Source organism: Engystomops pustulosus, chromosome 1 (genome assembly GCF_040894005.1).
Source record: "Engystomops pustulosus chromosome 1, aEngPut4.maternal, whole genome shotgun sequence".
Lineage (NCBI taxonomy): Eukaryota > Metazoa > Chordata > Amphibia > Anura > Leptodactylidae > Engystomops > Engystomops pustulosus.
The window spans coordinates 161,187,346-161,206,633 of NC_092411.1; positions in this window are offsets into that span (position 1 = coordinate 161,187,346).

The following is a 19,288-nucleotide window of genomic DNA, read 5'->3' on the forward strand; positions in this document are numbered from 1 at the left end:
TTCGGAGGGTCTTATTCTTATGCACCACCCGAAGTCTCGCTGGAAAAAGCAATGAATACTGCATTTTGGCTTTAAGAAGCCTCTTTTTTATGCCTCTGAAACTCATTCTTGCTTTTTGCGTCTCCCTCGCATAGTCAGGAAAGAAAAAAACCTTGTGGCCATTTACCAGAATAGGGTCTATATCCCTGCTGTGCCTCAAAATGTAATCCCTGTCCCGGGAGCAGAATAGTTTTACTAAAATGGCTCTGGGTCTAGCCCCCTGCGGAGGTTTTTTAAAAGGTACCCTATGGCCCTGCTCGATTCCAAAAACTTCTGAAAACCCCTCTGAGCCAAAAATCTCCAACAGCTATTTTTGAATCTCCTCCGAGATGTCATTATTCTCCCCTTTCTCAGGGTAGCCTACTACTCTTATGTTAGATCTTCTGGATCTGTTTTCTAAGTCGTTGACCTTATCTTTTTTTTTGATCAAATAAATTTTTATTGAAAACCAACAACATAGTTTTCCATTTTTTTTAAACATTTAGTAGTATAAACAATAAGAACACAAATCCCCCCCTCCCCCTCCCCCCATCCTTCCCCCGCTTGGTGGGTGAAATGTCCAGAAAATATACATGCGCTTGAGTTAGAGTTCTTTCCGGTGTGGGATTATAGGTTTCAAGAGAAAGTCCATCCAAGATATCCCTGGTTCCGGTTGATCTCCTATTTCACACCATGCAACTCAAAGCATATAATAGTACATATTGATATAAATCGAACAGGATTGGTAAAGGATTAGTTGCCAATAAACTGTGAGTCATAGACCTCCGCATAATCACCCATCACATTATCCTTTAACATGACAGTGATAGCCACTACCCTACAGTGCCTCTGAGTATTCTATCTCTAGTAAGGGTCAGAGGGGCTAATCCTGGGGTATCGAGCCATGGACCCCACATGGTGTCAAATTTTTTCAGTGAATTTCGTTTCTGATAAACAAATTTATCTAATCGTAGCAGAAGATTAACCCTGGAAATAAATTCAGACATTTGTGGTGGCTCGGTATCTTTCCAGTGGAAAGCTATAAGTTTCTTGGCTGTGTAAAGTAGTCGCAACACTGCCAGTCTATGACTCTCAGACACCTGCACCTCAGCCATATAGCCCAAAATACATATAAGAGGATTACGTGCGATAGTAGTGGGATATGTCTGATCAATCAAGTCAAGAACCTCTTGCCAATAGCGACGCAATCTGGGGCAGTTCCACATCAGGTGAATGAGGTCTGCATCAGAACCGTTACATCTTGGACAGCTATCATCACTCCTATATCCCATTTTAAACAGCCTAACGGGAGTAAAGTAAACCCTATGCAGCAAATATAAGTTAGATATTCTTTGCGCCTCGCTAACTGATACTTTGGGTGCGGACTCTAGGACCTCTTGCCACTGTTCTTCAGTAATGGTTCCCACATCCTTCTCCCATTTAGATTTTAGATCAGTAGGGAATTTTTTAATATGTGCATCCCTCAGATATGAATAATTAATAGAAATTATACCCCTGGTGTCTCCTGTCTTATTTATCATATCTACTACAATGTTATTGGTCGATTTCTTAACGGGTTGAGAGCGTTCTTGCTGAGTAATTGCATGTCTCATTTGGAGGAATTGATAGAAGCATGAGTGTGGAAGGTTAAACTCAGAACGTAGCTGTTCAAAGGACTTCATAGTGTTGTCCTCATACAATTGTGCAATAGTCGTGATTCCCTTATTTATCCATTGGGGAAACGGAGCAAGCTTACCTAGTTCAGGATATTGGATATTCGGCCATATGGGTGTATGCGAGATATATCCCTCCATCCCTAGCAGACTGCGCGTTTTCCACCACAATTTATTTATGCACTTAAGTGTCACAAATTCCCTATCTGCATTTTGAAATAGCCCACCTTCCAATGCCTCCAATAAATTGTCTTTATTTAGGATATGGCGAAGCATTTTTTGGGAGGACAAACCCGCAGCTGTGTCGCCCCATCCACGGAGATGCTGCAACTGGGCTGCCATAAAATATAACCACGGATTAGGTAATGATAGGCCGCCGTCTTCCTTGGACCTTTGTAAAGTGACAATCTTAATTCTCGGAATCCCTTTTTTCCAGAGCAAATCCCGAAAGATACTATTGACCTTATGGAATAATTTCACCGGGATCCACATGGGGGAGTTGTGAAGGAAATATAATAGTTGTGGCATCATAACCATCTTAATAAGATTGGCACGGCCAATTACAGTAAGGGGGAGTTTACACCAGTCCTGTACTTTCGTTTGAAACCTACAGATCAGGGGTAGGATATTGAGCTCAATAAATTCAGTGGGATCTGCCGATATTTGGACACTCAAATATTTAAACACTGACACCATTGATAAGCCATGTTCTGCCAGTAGTCTAGGACACGCCTGTGGGGATAGGGGCATTACTACTGATTTCGTCCAGTTAATAGTAAACCCGGATAGGGACCCAAAAGATGTTATCATACCTATTGCCTCATGCAGAGAAGAGGTCCAGTCATCTAGAAAGAGCAACAAATCATCAGCATATAATGCAACTTTCTCCTGATGTCTTCCATATTGGAAACCCTTAACGGATTCTGCGGATCGTAGGGATGCCGCCAGAGGTTCCACTGCAACCGCAAATAGTAGCGGCGACAGTGGACATCCCTGACGGGTCCCTCTATGTAATGGAAACGGGGAGGAAAGTAGTGAATTTATCTGTAATCTGGCCATTGGGGAGGAGTATAACAAACGCACCCATGCTAAAAATTTCGGTCCGAACCCAAGTTTTCGGAGTACTGCAAATAAATATGGCCATTCCACACTATCAAACGCTTTGGCTGCATCGAAAGACACGACCGCTGCATCTGGTAATCTGTTACGGGAGGCTTGAATGTTAAGATATAGCCGGCGTAGATTGACAGCTGTGGACATATTCGGCATAAATCCTGCTTGATCAGTATGTATGACTGATGTGATGACGTTGGACATTCTAGTCGCTAGCATTTTGGCCATTAGTTTGATGTCAACTGTAAGGAGCGAAATAGGGCGATAGGAGTCCATTTCCAGTGGGTTTTTCCCTGGTTTCAAGAGAATTACTATAACCGCCTCTCTCATTGATGGTGACAAGTGGCCCAGATCTAAAGCCTCATTGTATAGAGTGAGTAGGCGAGGAAGCAGGATGTCTTTGAAAGTTTTGAAAATTTCCACTGGGATTCCATCTATACCCGGGGCTTTATTATTGGTCATAGAATCTAATGCAAGTTCTAGCTCTTCTAATGTAAACGGAGCTTCCAGAGCCATTCTTTGTTCACTATCTAATTTGGGAAGCTTAAGGCCATCCAAAAAGCTGCCTAACTGCTCCTGCGTGGGGTTGACCTTAGATGAGTATAGGGAAGAGTAAAAAGTTTTAAAGCTATTCAATATATCTTGATCCTGGGTGACTATTTTGCCATCTGAACCCCTGATTGCTGATATGTGAGTGGCTGTCCTCTGACTAGAGGCCATAATAGCTAAGAGGTGTCCAGCCTTCTCCCCCTCCTCATAAAACCGTTGCCTACAAAAGAAGCATTTATTATCAGCCATAGTTAGTAGGTGCTCAGAGAACTGGGTTTGCGCCCCCTCTCATGACAATTTGTTAGTCTCAGATGAATTGAGAATATATGTTTCTTCTGTTGTCGTTACAGCCTTGCCAAGAATATCCCCAAATTCCCTAGATTCTCGCTTCACCCCAGCTACCTCTCTGACCAGGCTATCCTTAAAGCAGACTTTAGTGCAATCCCACACTAGGAGAGGAGATGTGGACCCCTCGTTACGTTCAAGAAAGTCCATAAGTATGGTTTGCAGTTCTATTATACGTCCCTTTTCAGATAGCACTGTCAGCCAGAACGGATTGAAGCGTCTACACCGCAATCCTCTGATAGGTTCTAACAAGGGCCTCAATCGTACTAAGAGTGGGGAGTGATCCGAGAGACGTCTTGGTAAGTATTTAGTCTCTAGAATCATAGGGATCATTAGTGAATTACCCAGGGCCAAATCAATCCTGGATAATGTATTGTGCGTTCTGGAGTGACAGGAATACTGTTTGTCTATGGGGTGTGACATGCGCCATAGGTCTACCAATCCAACGTCATTTATTGTGCGGCCAAATTGAGTGGGCAAGTGTGAAACAGCTGGAGGGCAGGTGTTACCAAGTTTATCTAAGGCAGCATCAAGTACATTATTGAAATCTCCCAACATAAGTAGAGGGATACCCGGATATTTTTCCACATAACATAACAATTTCTGTAAGACTATAGCGGAGTAGGGTGGAGGTATATACACTGCTATTATTATAATGCGGACATTGCAAAGTTCCCCATACAAACATATAAAACGGCCTTCTTTGTCAATCATTGAATCATGGCAAGTGAATGGTACCTGCCTATGAAAGAGCACACTAACCCCCCTAGAGTAAGATGAATGCACCGAGTGGTAGCACAGGCCAGCCCACTTAGGGCTTAAGTATTTTGTGGTGTCTTTTATCAGATGCGTTTCTTGTAAACAGCAGATTACCGGGGTATAATTTTTAAGTGTGTCCAAAATTGCCTGTCTCTTTTTTGGTTCGCCAGCTCCCCGTATATTCCACGTAATTACTGTTATAGGCGAAGCCATGGATATGCAACAAGATATATCTTATCTAGGCTGACATACCCTCTATTCCCACAAGAGGGCAGCAGCGCTCCACGAACAGGGCCCAGAGCTATCAAACATATCCAAATACACTTGTAGTATTTTCTAACCCCCACCAAGCGTTCGTCAACTCCCCCAATTCCAACCCCCCAACCTATTAACAAAACTTAAACAAGAGCATCCCACATATGCCCACACAGTGCGCAACCGTAGTCGCCTAATAAAATACAGGTCCCGATGACAAGGGGCCCCCCAGGCGGAAGTATCTACGCTTACGTTGTTTGTGGGGGAAAGCTATCTAGCAGACACTATGGTGCGGAACGGGGAGATCTACTCCACAGCTCTCCTCAACTCCCAAGGCTACTCAGATAGAGTGGGAGCGGAACTTAGCAATACAAATACACTTTACATTAGAACTTTCTACAATAGAAATAAAAAAAACTCTTCAAAAATAGCAGCGAGCAAACCGCTGTGCATACCCCTAATAACATATATGTCATATACCCCTCTGTGTGTTAAGTACAAAGTGTCCAGGTATAGACCACAACCATATGTCAGACCATACTCACGGCCCGGCCCCTGAAAAACAGTAGTAAAAGTTCGGATTATTCCTGGTGCTGGTCTGCGCCGTTGTTGTCATCTCTTAACTGTCGCTCATGCGTGTCAAGCCAACTGAGCGCATCTTGAGGAGAATTGAAAAAGTGAGTGGTGCCCAGAGCAGCAACACGTAGGCGAGCCGGATACATCATGGAGTAGGAAACTTGTAGGTTTCGCAGACGTCTCTTAATATCCAGGAACTTCGCTCTTCTTTTCTGTACCTCTGCCGAGTAATCCGGAAAGAAGGATACTCGTTGACCATTAATTGACAGCCCCTCCATATCTCTGGCCTTGCGTAGTATGATGTCACGGTCACGATAGTGTAGAACTTTGACCAGCACAGGTCTGGGGGGGCCGCCGGGAGGGAATGGCCTTGTAGGGACCCTATGGGCCCGTTCCACTGCAAACAGCGGGGTTAGAATGTCCTTGCCAAATTTCTCCAACAGCCACTCTTCAAAGAATTCAGTCGGTCGTGTCCCCTCTACTTTTTCGGGCACTCCTACCAAGCGGACATTATTGCGCCTTAGGCGGTTTTCCAGATCGTCCTGTTTGGCTAGGATAGCGTCTAAAGCTCTAGAATGCGTTTGAACATCTCTCTGGATAGGCGGGAGTGCATCCTCAACATCGCATGTTCTGTCTTCCAAAGCCGTAGTACGCTCTGAGAGCTTTTTAAAATCATGACGCATTATAGACATATCTTCTGCCATAGAGCCCACTTTAAAGTTGAGAGCTGCCAGTGACTTATTGCATTGTGAAACAGCCTTGAGAATGTCCTTAAGTGTGGGTTCTTCTGTATCAGAGGGAGAATTATCATGCTGGGTATTAGGTGAACGGCTGGTGGCTTGTTCCTCCTCTGCAGCCTCTGTCTCAGACATCTCCTCCTCTCCAAAACGGCCCCTGGCTGCTGCTGCTCTCCCAGGGGAATAGTAGTTGGTACCAGCCCAGCAGTCCCCCCTTGCTTTGGGTTTATTCCGGGCAAATTGCCCCAGGCGCTCTGCAGCACCTCTGGCTGCCTCAGCAGCACGTGTAGCGCGGGCAGGAGTAGCCTCAGCGCCATTTTGAGAGGCCCTCCTCATCCCCTTACCGGCTCTGCCGCCCGGCATATCGAGGCGTGGATGCGGCGTTTCGGGAGTTCCGGCGGCTGCAAGGTGGTCTCCCCTGTCTGGGGTATGTAGTTAGCGGTGCTTAGCACCGGGGTTCAGGCTGGGCACGGCGGTATATCGGGGTAGCGGCGGGAGCTCGCTTGCCGCACGTCTTCTCACATCGCGGTCTTAGCTCCGCCCCCCGTTGACCTTATCTTTAACAGATTTATTGGCTGTTTTCAAGTCTGCAAGCTCCTGTCTAACTATCTTCATTTCTCCATTCATTACTTCTTTACGGAAGCTTCCGCTTCTTTACACTCTTGTCTCAACATATTTATTTCATCTTTAATAGATGAAATGTCAGCTCTCACTTCACCCATTTGAGTGCTCATAGACTCCATTGAAGCCTTAGTTTCTTGGACTACCTCTAGTATTTCTGAGAGGATTGGGGAGTTCCCTGCCATAGGCTCCTCATTTTGCAGCGGCGAAAATCGCAACCCACTTTGTTCCCCTTCTCCCGTGCCTCCCTCATCCCTATCCTTTTCTTTCGCTGTCTGTTTGGGCCGGACTGGAGATGATTTCCACATTTTGTCTAATCCTGTGGACTTTCGCGCTGCATTTTTTGGCCCCATCTCCTACTTCTGAGATCTTGTGCCCCTTTTAGGGTGATAGTGATAGCCCAATGAAAGCACCACAAATTTTTACAAGAAGCTTATAAAGTCAAAACGCATAGCACAGTTACTTTTTACAGTCTGACTCAGCAAAAAGAAAGATCTCTAAATTGACTCTGCTATATGACTAAGAAAATAGTCCAATTCTGCCAATATGCACACAACAATATAAGAGTCTTACGGCCCTGTCAGCGAAACATATGAATCAGTCAATTCTGCTTGCCCAACCAAGTCATTTCAGAATGTATATATAAAAGGGAAGAAAGTAGCCAGGTAAATTGGAATTTTCTCACCGCCTTTTGCTCTTCTCTGTAGTGGTCGCCAAGTCATTCGAGCAGGGCTAAAAGCCTTGAGGCTTATAGTCTGTGGCCGGGTCGCTCCCCCGAGCCCTGCGCTCCTCTTTTTCGACAGTCAGGTAGTGAGAACACTCTTTAGTGTCCACTGTTGACCGCGTAGCTGGGAACATCTTGATGTACCCACCGCTGCACTCTCCACCGACCTCTCTCACAGGGGGTGGGAGCCAGCCACGGTGTTCCACTGCAGTCACGGCACTCCTCCTCTCTCACCGAAGGTGGCCGTCCAACCACCCAAGGCTCCGCGGCGACACCGCCAGAAGAGACAACCCGGAAACCGGGTACCGCTTTGTCGAACTTCAGGTGTTTCTTGGTGTGCCCGCTGCCGCCCACTCCACCGTCCTCTCTCACCGGGGGGGGAGGTGGGGGGGGGGGGGGAATCAGCCGCAGTGTTCCACTCCAATCGCAGCACTCCACCTCTCTCCTCGAGCCTCGCAGTGTCAGCGGTGCCGACTCTTCTGCTCTCACCCAAGAGCCGGGTGTCACATCGGCTCTGGTACCAGCTACGTCCTTCTCTCCACTCCCATGCGCCTTGACACACTCCCGCGCACAGTGAATGGGTTAGACCTCCATGGTCCTCCGGTAAACAGTCAGCTCACAGCATGTGCACGCGAACAGGAGGGGGCGGAGCGGTTCACAGAGGAAGCGGCTGTGACGTTCTTCCTCACATCACACCGTCACGCGCGTCTCCATTCTAGGATGTTACTTTCTTAAAACCAGTACAGTACAGTATCACAACAAAGCGCTATCAAACACACATGTTTAAACTCACACAATACCCATATACACTATCACACATCACATGGAGTTTTCAAATAACAATAACAAGATTCTTTGGACTGGGCAATATAGGCATGCAACTCACCGGACGTGGAGAGACAGAGCAAATTGTAAGAAAAAGCGACTTACCTTTTTGTGCAGCTGCATGGTATGTCTGTCCTGAAAGGATGATCCCTAAGTTGTCCGGTAGGCGTCTCTGTGATGTGTGGGTCCAAATCATTGTATACAGTACCAAAAGGAGAAAAGAGGAGCATATAATACTAAAACAATCAAAGTTTATTAGATATGCTTTAAAAAATAGAACATGTAAGCAAGATGGGTGGTTACAAGGCATGAAACATGTAGGTGCTGGGCAGCAAATACAGATATAAAGTGCAAATTGATGACATTCATAAAGTGCATAGTGCATAGCCAGAAAATATAATGCATAGTGACACAGACATTGTTACATAAAGATGGTGATGCATCAAACACGCACAGAGTGTGTACAAGATAAAGTGACAAATGTTACCTGGAGGCAGATTATGGTACAGCACAGAGGGTGCCCTCCTCTCCCATCGACACCTTTACAGTAGTCAAGGACCTCCATCTCTTCGCTAGACATCTTATATTGAATAAATGGTTTTACAATGATGACAAAAAAAGCCTCAACTCATACACTGATCAGCTGGCTGTTAATACACTTGAAGAACTCTACAATGAACAATTCCTGTTTGAAGAGGTAAGTGACACTAATACTAAGTGTGACTTACACAAGGTCCCTCCATATATTCGGATAAAGTCGAATACTTTTCCTTCTTTTTCCACTTGTCCTGCAGTAGATGCCTTTGTAAGGACAGTCTCAAAGGAATTGATGTCCATTCCTAGACGTGTACAGAGGGATGATATGAGTAGAGAGGAACGTTGCAGCCTTTTGAAACTGAAGTCCCTTAACCCCATAGCGCAATAAGACGTACCCTTACGTCTTACTGCGCATGGGGGAGTATGAAGAGGGCTCACAGGCTGAGCCCTCTTCATACTCACCGGGCATTTGCTTCATAATGAAGCAAACGCCCATCGCTAACACCCGCGATCGGTGCTTGCACCGATCGCGCGTGTTAACCCTTTGATTGCCGCCGGCAAAGCTGCCGGCGGCATTAAAGAGCCGGCGGCGCGTGGGCGCCGCCATCTTGGCTCCGATCGTCACTCCCCGTGACGTCACCGGGGAGCGGCGATCCGTTGCCATGACAGCCTGGGATCACACAAAGACTGTAGTATGGCAGTATATGGTAGGATCAATCAGACAACCTAGGGTTAAAGTACCCTAGGGAGTCTGTAAAATAGTAAAAAAAAAAAAATAAAAAAAAAGTAAAAAATAAAAAATTATATTAAAAAAACATAAAAATTCAAATCACCCCCCTTTCCCTAGAACTGATATAAATATAAATAAACAGTAAAAATCATAAACACATTAGGTATCGCCACGTCCGAAAATGCCCGATCTATCAAAATATAATAACCGTTTTTCACTGCGTTAAACCCCGTAGCGGAAAATAGCGCCCGAAGTCGCAAATGGCATTTTTTTGCCATTTTGAAAAATAGAAAAAATTCTATAAAAAGTGATCAAAATGTCGAACAGTCCTAAAAATAGAAGCATTGAAAACGTCATCAGAAGTCGCAAAAAATGACACCACCCACAGCTCCATACACCAAAGTATGAAAAAGTTATTAGCGCAAGAACACGGCAAAATGAAGAATTTTTTTTCTGTACAGGAGGTTTTAATTTTTGTAAATGTATGAAAACATTATAAAACCTATACAAATTTGGTATCCCTGTGATCGTATTGACCCAATGAATGAAATAGACATGTCATTTGGGGTGCACAGTGAAAGCTGTAAAAACCAAGCCCACAAGAAATGGCGCAAATGTGTTTTTTCATCATTTTCACTGCATTTAGAATTTTTTTCCTGCTTCCCAGTACACGGCATGGAATATTTAATAACATCACTACGAAGTGCAATTTGTTACGCAGAAAATAAGCCATCACACAGCTCTGTACATGGAAAAATAAATAAGTTATAGATTTTTGAAGGTGGGGAGTGAAAAATAAAAACGCAAAAACGAAAAAGGGCCTGGTCCTTAAGGGGTTAAGGGAGTGCTTATTAAGCCAGCAGATAAGGGGGGGAATGTTGTACTATGGCCTGAAACATCGTATAAAAAGGAAGCCTTCCGACAACTGAAGGCTCGCGAATGCTACAAGAAACTTATCTTTAATCCCCACCTATCCTTTAATTTACAGATTATGGACTTGTTGACGAAGGCAGTAGATGACAATATCATTTCAAAATCAGTAGCCGAAGCCCTATTCATCAGAGATCCTGTCATTTCGACAAAATTCACAAAAGTCAATCAAACCCGACTGGAAGGCCCATCATCTCTGGCTGAGGTAACTGCACCGATAATATTTGCAAATTTATTGATTCCATTCTGCAGCCCTTGGTCAAGACCCTTCCTTCTTATCTACAGGACTCCTTCTTGAGTTTGCACTCATCCACAATTTTTTTACTTTCAATGGGTCCTTCTACCTGCAGCTCCAGGGTACAGCTATGGGGGCGGCTTGTGCCCCCTCATAGGCCAATCTATTCCTGTCGGACGGTGGAGATGCGATGTGCCGCGTTCTCTTTTGGGCGCAGTACATCGATGACATCTTCATCGTCTGGCAAGGGGATGAAATTCAGCTCAAATGCTTTTTTGATGAGTTGAACAGAAACTCATGTGACATCAAGCTGACTTGGTCTTCCAATTCTGATTCCATAGATTTCCTGGACATTCGGGTTATCAAGGACTCTCTGGGATATCTCCAAACAGATGCCTTTCGTAAAACGACATCAACAAACTCCTTATTGCACGCTACCTCTGCTCATCCCACACAAACCATCAACGCGGTTCCGATTGGCCAGTTCTTGCGAATGAAAAGAATTTTCTCATCAACAGATGAATTCGAAAAACAAGCGGAAGACCTATCTATAGATTCCTCGAACGTGGTAAGTTTATAGCGTGGTAAGATGTATCTCCAAGGCATATAAACGAGCCTGTGCCACCGATCGCACCTCTTTACTTTACCCGAAGAAACCTGTTCATACTGTTCAACCCCCACGGTTTATAACTTCCTATCACAATAGATGGTGGGATATGCAAGCAATTTTTCATAAATTTTGGCCGATCCTTACCTCTGATCCTATCTTGGGCAAAATTTTCACTCCATATCCATTGCTTTTTTCCCAGGAGGGCATGCAACCTTAGAGATACCCTTATACATAGCTATCTCATTCCTGACCCACCAAAAAGGATTTTTAGTGCACCTCCACCTAAATGGGGTAGCTCCCCCTGTGGCAAATGTATAGCGTGCCCCAATGTAGAGAAAACTACGTGTTTCTTTTCATCCGATGGAACTAAACAATTTAAGATCACATGGTCCATCAACTGTACCACCAAAGGCGTAATTTATTATGCCACCTGTCCTTGTAAGAAAATATATGTTGGTATGACAACCCGTGATTTGAAAACTAGAACCCGTGAACATGTTACAGGTATTCGGTCAGCTTCATCAGTGGTCGGTGCAGAAGATATCCTCAAACTAAAACCCATCCCTTGGCACTTCAGACAAGTCCATCATTCGGACCCGAGTTGTTTTTTCGGTAACTGGCATCGATCACGTCAATCTTGAGCTCCGGGGGGTGCCTTAAAACGCCGACTGTTACAATTAGAATCCAAATGGATCTGGACACTTCAAACGGTATCCCCTCAAGGCCTAAATGAAAATTTTGGGTTTGCTGCTTTTCTTTGAATTGCATCCTTCTGCCGTCTTCCTGTCCGCCTCCTGTCTGCACTCTTTGTTTTTAAATTGTTTATTATCCTTACTTTTTAATATACTCACATGTTTGTCTCCCTTTTTTTGTTATAGAACGATAAACAATTTGCTAGATCTCCATGAACTGACCTTGTCTTTGCAGTCTATGATCAACCTGAATCCTCTACACCTCGCCTTTAATTCTTCAGCAACAGGGAATTCTCCACGAACCACGGTCCACTCAGCTATATCCACCCCTCCTCCTGCACACCATGTCCCCTCACTTTTTGTTCACACATTTTTTTGCTGCGCAGCATTTTGCACTTTTTGCATTCTTCCTCACTCCTCCACACCATCACTCCACTCATGTTCTCCTCTACACCTCCTTCTTCTATCTTTTTTGCACTCATGCACTGCACCTGACTTACAGCACCAGTGCGGTTTTCACTGCATCTTTCATCTCCCACAATCTTTTTGGCATTTTGCCCCTATATTTTCATATCTTTCATGTTTTTACACATACTTTTTGCCCTCAATATCGCCCCATTCCAATATGGCGTTCCGCAACTCTGCTTATAATGGTCTTCACCTGCTGTGTTATTAGTGGTCATCTATATGGCCCTCTTCCATGTTTGGTGGAATGTGCGCATGATCACTATAGATCACTATGATTACGGTGTTACCTCATTTATATATTTTTACAATTCCACTGAAGAAAAACTAATACCGTATTCTTCGGATTATAAGACACACAAAAAATTCTTTGATTTTCTCAGAAATCAAAGGTGCGCCTTATAGTCCAGTGCGCCTTACATAGGAAACGTACTCAGACAACACGTACTGTATAATGTTTAAGAGTGTTTACAAGCTCACCAGTAATATCCTGCACCAGCCCACACTGTACACCGTGCACAATACCCCACACTGGCAGGGCCTGCAGTACCACCAGCGCCATAGTGCCGACCATGCAACAATCCTCATCGGCCGTCTGAGTAAGCAATTTTACCCTATACCTGCCAGCCCTGTAACAGGGGAAAGAGAGGGAGCCACAGGAAACCTCACAGGACTAACACCCTGCCTGAGGAGGGAAAGAGAAGGGACAGAGGGAGACGGCTTAACCCCTGCAGCATCACTCTTGCAACATTAACCTATAACAGCCCATACCTCTGAGATCCGAGCTCTGTGCACTGGAGACACGTTTGGCAGGAACTGCAGCTGCCTTGAACTTAGCACAGACTTAGCTGCGTGGTCCTGTTTCCTGATCTGGTCGGGTATGGAAATGTACAGTCGTTGGTGAAAAAATCAGGACCAATAACCGCGCTTCTCAGTGTTGATAAGGCTTTTATTTAAATGCATGCGAGGACGACGCGTTTCGGGAGTGTTTCGCTCCCTTCCTCAGGTCCGTACAATTTTTACACAATATTCAGTGTAGCCTTATTCTGTCCTGTCCTGATGATAAAAGGCATCAATTCTTCCCTAAGATGGTAGTGAGTCCTAGAGGTGGTAACAGTAACTGATATCGCTGTTATAGCCTGTAGGTAGGGTAGTTGTTATCCGTCCTTTGCAGGAGTCCGGGCAGTAAGGGAGCGCTGTGTGTGGCGTCTCCTGTTGCTGGCTCGGGAGCGTCAGCCTATGCACATGCATTAAGCTGACACTGTGCCTTTAAGATGACGTCACAGACGCCATCTTAAAGGCACTGCCTTCAGGCATCTCTGGGGTCTGATCGGCGCCCCATAGCAGCGATCGGGGCCCCCGAAAAAGGCGTGGGGGCACCGATCGTGGGGGGAAGACCCCCGGAAGACAGGTTGAATCCCGTGGTCGCATTGACCGCATCATTTAACGGGTTAAACACCCACGATCGGAGCTCACTCCGACCACGGGTGTTAGCCGGGGATGTCAGTGACCCCTCGATGCCGGTTCGGCTCCTGTGCAGAGCTGAACCAGCATCGTCTCTGCGCAGTAGCTGTACTGTGCTGAGCGCTATTCGCGGGACTCAGCGCAGTACAGCTACGCCGCAGAGCGCTTAAGGGTTAACTAGGTAAACTGCTGTTTTTAAACATAGTCTGCCAGTCTGATAGCATAGTATAGTATGGTGGGGCACTATCGCTGAAAAGGGATGCCATTACTTCCCTCCTATCTTTACTATCTCTAATTGACTGCTCTTTTTCGGGCTTTCTGGTCAATTGGGATAAATCAGTCCTGATCCATCTCTTTGGGGACATCACTCGCTGTTCCTATGCAGGTAGTATTTAGTCTAGCCTACAAGCCTGGTCTACGCTACTTACATCCTTGTACGGGCGCATTAAGATATAAAAAAATTATCTTTTTACCCAAATTTCTATACTTGTGTCCTGCCTGTCCAGTCTTGCTTCCTATGACCCTATTTAAATTTATAGATAGTATACTGAGATCCTTCTATTGACAGGGTGTCTCTGTAAGGGCTGGCGCCAGATTTGTATTTTTAATATTTAGCATCCCAATTGGTCTATGCACATTGGTGGATTGGCATTGATAGGGGGAATGCTGCCAATGCCCTCGCAGGGGCTCTAATGGGATCATACGAAGCTCTCAATAATCTCCTCTATAGGTAATCCTCCCTTCCGCTCCCTCTACATACTGTGGCTTTGTGCTGTCCTAGGGCTCAACCCCTGACTCCCCTTCAGTGTCCAATCGAACCCCCATGAGGATTAGCCCTTAGCACTCCCATATCCTCTTTGCCTGGGTGGACATTGTGGAATGCAGGAATTTATAGACCAATTGTTGTTCTCAAATTCTGTGTTTCTTTCCCTTACTTAACTGTAGAAATACACCCCCCCCCTACCCTGTAGCTTCCTTCCACTACTCCCAGTTGAGACATGCTTTCGTTAATAAGGTCTGGGGGAGAGAGGCCTTCTACTACTCAAATCCCACACTTTCCCCCAGCCTCAGCTGTAGAGGAACTCTGGCTCAGCATGGGTGAGGGCTTCAAAGCATTTCCCCAATCAGGGTGCCTCCACAGACTTGAACTGATTTTCCCCCTATTTTTAAAAAGGAGACAACAAATAAGTTGATTAGGGACATTTCTGGAATTATGGTCCATCTAAGCCCAAGGGCAACTACATTTTCAGATTTGTTATCTTCAAGGGATCATAGTGGTCCAATGCCCGAGGCTATAGCACCCTTGGGTCAGAGATAAAGTATCTCTGGATAGGACCATAGCAAATGGGTCAGGTTTGGTATCAATGTGATCTAGGGATCCACCCAGATCCAATGATACCAGAACACTGACCCTATGACTCTCCCTTGAGGAGCTATGACTTCTCCAGGGTTTTGGATATAATACCAGGTAGGAGGGACCCACAACCCCTCCTGGGGGTGGACAGAGGTGTGTCTGCACCTGATATAATCGGACACCTCTGAGGCCACATCGTTTTTGTATGGGAACCTATTTAACATCAAGAGCAGAGGAAGATCTTAACGTGTGGACTATCAAGTTCCATTAGGCCCACACATAAAGTAACAGCTTATTTTGTTTGATGAGGTTCGGTTTCACTGAGGGTAGTGAAAGGGGTCTTACAGCCATTCAGGGTTGTGATTTATTGTTGTGCCATATCCAGAAGTTGTGTGGACAACTTTAAACTTCACTTTCACTTCCTGCACCTCTCAGAACCTGTGCGTTCTGGGAGTGTCTATAAAAGGATCTCGCGTACCCTTCAGGGGTCCGAAACGTCACGATTTCCTTCACACATGCCTTTAAGGCCCAGTTTGGTTTTACTAACCTGCTAGCAGAATTTACCAAAATTTAAACATGACTATAGTCTCTTGCAATCACAGGGTGTCAAACCCTTCAACAGGGCTCTCCTGCGCTGGAAGGTAAACATTCACTACCTCTCAGATGATAATTGGAGGGAAGTTGAACACTCGTATGGGGGCTAGGCCCGATGATAATTTCTTACAATGTCAGATAGCTACTTGCAGAGTGTATGGGCCTGTCCAAAGGTTAGTTTTCTGGTCGGAAGCTTTGGCTTTCCATTTTGAATTCCCCTATACAAGGGCTCGTAAGGTCTGCCTCCAGGGGATCAAAACAAGGTGATTCATGTCCATTAGGATAGGATCTTCTTTAGCTTGTGCATAAGGTTGTGATTATGTCCTGGAAGGACAGCGACCCTTCCAGGATTTCACTTATAGAATATGAAACCTTCTACTGCTGTTTTAGATTCCTAGGTGTCCATTTTTCTTTGCCACGGTGAGGACCGAGAGGTTTGTTGAGTCTATTTTTGGCTGTATGCATGGTTAAATGGATGAGTGTTCATTGTCCCAAGGCTATAGCAGTCTTACCCTGCTCGGATGTACTAGATGACATTAGGTCCAGCTATTAATATGCTACTCGACCTGTCACTATGTTTGCCTGTAACGGTATACAATCTGACAAATAAACTACGCTGCTCTGTAGTCTGTTGACATGTAATTTTACTGTTCTGCAATTAAATCAGAAAAAATGTTCAAATAAAAACTTTGAAAAAAAATGTAATACACTTATATTCAGTGCAAATATAAATACAAATTTTATAAAAACAAATAGTTTCACTAGTAAATTATTGAAAGTTACTCACACCATGAGATGGAGCATAAGATTCAGACATTTGAGCACATTTTCCGTTGTGGTGTTCACGGCCGGGAATAATGTTTTTTAATTTTTGATAGAATGGGCATTTTGGAACGAGGTGATACCCATCATGTTTATGATTTTTACAGTTTTTTCAACTGACATTTTTTAATTTCCACTTTGTCCCCCCTGATGGCCCACCTGGAGGATGCCCCTTGACCTCTGCAGGGACAGGAAGAAGAGAGGTTAAAGGTTCCCTCCCTGCATCCTCCCGCCAGTTTTCTTCCTGTCCCTGCTGAGGTCAGGACAAGAGAGGTGCCCTCTCTCCCCTCCGGGGCAGGGGGGGAGATCGGGGACAAAGCTACTTATGGGTCATGCCATCCTCGGCTAAATCCCGGCGGGCTGGGGCTCTTTGTCGGCTTCGGTCCTCCCTGAAGCTTTTTCCAGTCCGTTCCAGCTAGCCGCCGTGCCACCATCTGGAGGTTGTACATGCAGCGGCCGAAGAAACTACAATTCCCAGCGTCCCTAGAGGTCGAATGACGACTTCCGGCCACGAACAGAAAAGGCGGCGAAAAGTGGCGCAATGCATCTCTGGGAGCTGGAACACGAGAGGTAGCCTCTTCAATGGGGGATGGGGTCCCCATTGTGGTATTTAAGCGGGCTAGTCACATTGATCTTAGGTCTAAGATCTATTATGATATATGCTGTGTTCCTGCACTGTGCTTCCGTGGTGTTGTGTTGGCTGATGAAGCAGACCCGACTTTCCTGCACCCTCCAGTCACTGTAAGTGGGGTTATTGTGCAGGAATTGGTTTTACTGTGTGTATCGGGTCACTTATTATCCTCCACTTGCCTTTTTATGAAAAAGACCATTGGTCTAGGGCAGTGATGGCGAACCTTTTGGAGACCGAGTGCCCAAACTACAACCAAAATCCACTTATTTTCCCGTGAAGTGCCAACATGGGATTTTAAGCAGTAACTTATTGCTACCTGTTCTTCCACATCTTTCAATTGTATCCCCCCCCCCCCCAAGGTCACCAATACAGTTAAAATAAGGAGGGCATATTCAGACTCTTGTTGTAGCTTCTCTCCAGGGTCTCTCTGTAGAGAAAAAATGGTTGGTCCAGCAGGATGACCTCCAAAGATATTGCAGTTCTGTCAACACCTTCTCACTTTTCCCGCAGTTCCTAAGAGCCAATGAAGTGTTGCTTAAGCTGCCTGGGACTTGGTGGATTTGGTCCCATTTGGTGAACTCTCTCCTCCGGTGATGGTCTGATTGCCCACAGAAATGGCTCCGAGTGCCACCTCTGGCACCCGTGCCATAGGTTCGCCACCCCTGGTCTAGGGGAAAAGGCAAAGAGAATAAGGGGGATAAGGCAAGCAGGCCTGAAAGACCGAAAAATCTGAAAAAAGGAGAGGAGAGAAAAATGCAACATGAGTTTCCACTCTATGCTCGAATCATATAAAAAAACGATATGCAAGTCATGTATTGATAACTTCATGAGAGAAGAAAAATCTTAATTTCTGGACGAACTGAAAGGTTTTATTGAGGAAAAAGTGATTTAATCTGTGGCACATCTAGGGCTCCCCCAAGTAAAAAACCTAGAATAGAAGCTGATTCTTCTCCATCTGATGATAATGACTGTGTCATGTTCAGTGTTAGAGGATGATCCAGTCGATTCCCAGGAGTCTGTTAAAACCACAGATGCAAGACACCTGTTTCAGCTAGATGAATTAGACCACCTTCTGAAAGCTATCAGACAGACCCTGGAGATAGATGTTCTTCCTCCCAAATCTAGGGAAGAGGAATTATTTGGTGGTTTAAAGGCGAAGAGTCAAAGGGTATTCCCTTTGAACGACACCTTAAAGCAGGGGTCAGGAACCTTTTTGGCTGAGAGAGCCATGAACACGTCATATTTTAAAATGTAATTCTGTGAGAGCCATACAGTATGCACATTCCTACCAGTAGATAGGTAGCCCCAGTACATGTCCCCCAGTAGATAGGTAGCCATGGCACATTTCCCCCAATAGATAGGTAGCCACAACACATGCCCCCCTGTAGATAGTTAGCCCCAGTACATATCCCCCAGTAAATGGGTAGCCACAGCACATGCCGCCAGTAGATAGGTACCCCCAGTAGATAGATAGCCCCAGTACATGCCTCCCCAGTAGATAGGTAGCCCCAGTACATGCCCCCCAGTACATATGTAGCCACAGCACATGCACCCAAATAGACATCTAGCCCCAGCACATGCCCCCAAGTAGATAGATACCCACAGAGCATGTCCCCTAGTATACTGGTAATCACTGCACATGCCCCCCTAGTAGATAGGTAGCACCATCACATGCCTGCTAGTAAATAGGTAGCCACAGCACATGCCCCCCAGTAGATAGGTAGCCCCAGTGCATGCCCCCCAGTAAATAGGTAGCCACAGAACATGCCACCAGTAGATAGGTAGCCTCAGTAGGTACCCCCAGTAAATAGGTAGGCACATCACATGGCCCCCAGTAACTAGGTAGCCACTGCACATACCGCCCCAATAGATAGTTAGCCCCAGCACATGCCCCCAGTAGATAGCTAGCCGCAGCACATGCACCCAGGCCCCAGTAGATAGGTAGTCACAGCACATGCCTCTCAGTAGACAGGTAGTGCAAGCACATACTTGCACCCAGTAGATAGGTAGCTCCAGCACATACCCCCAG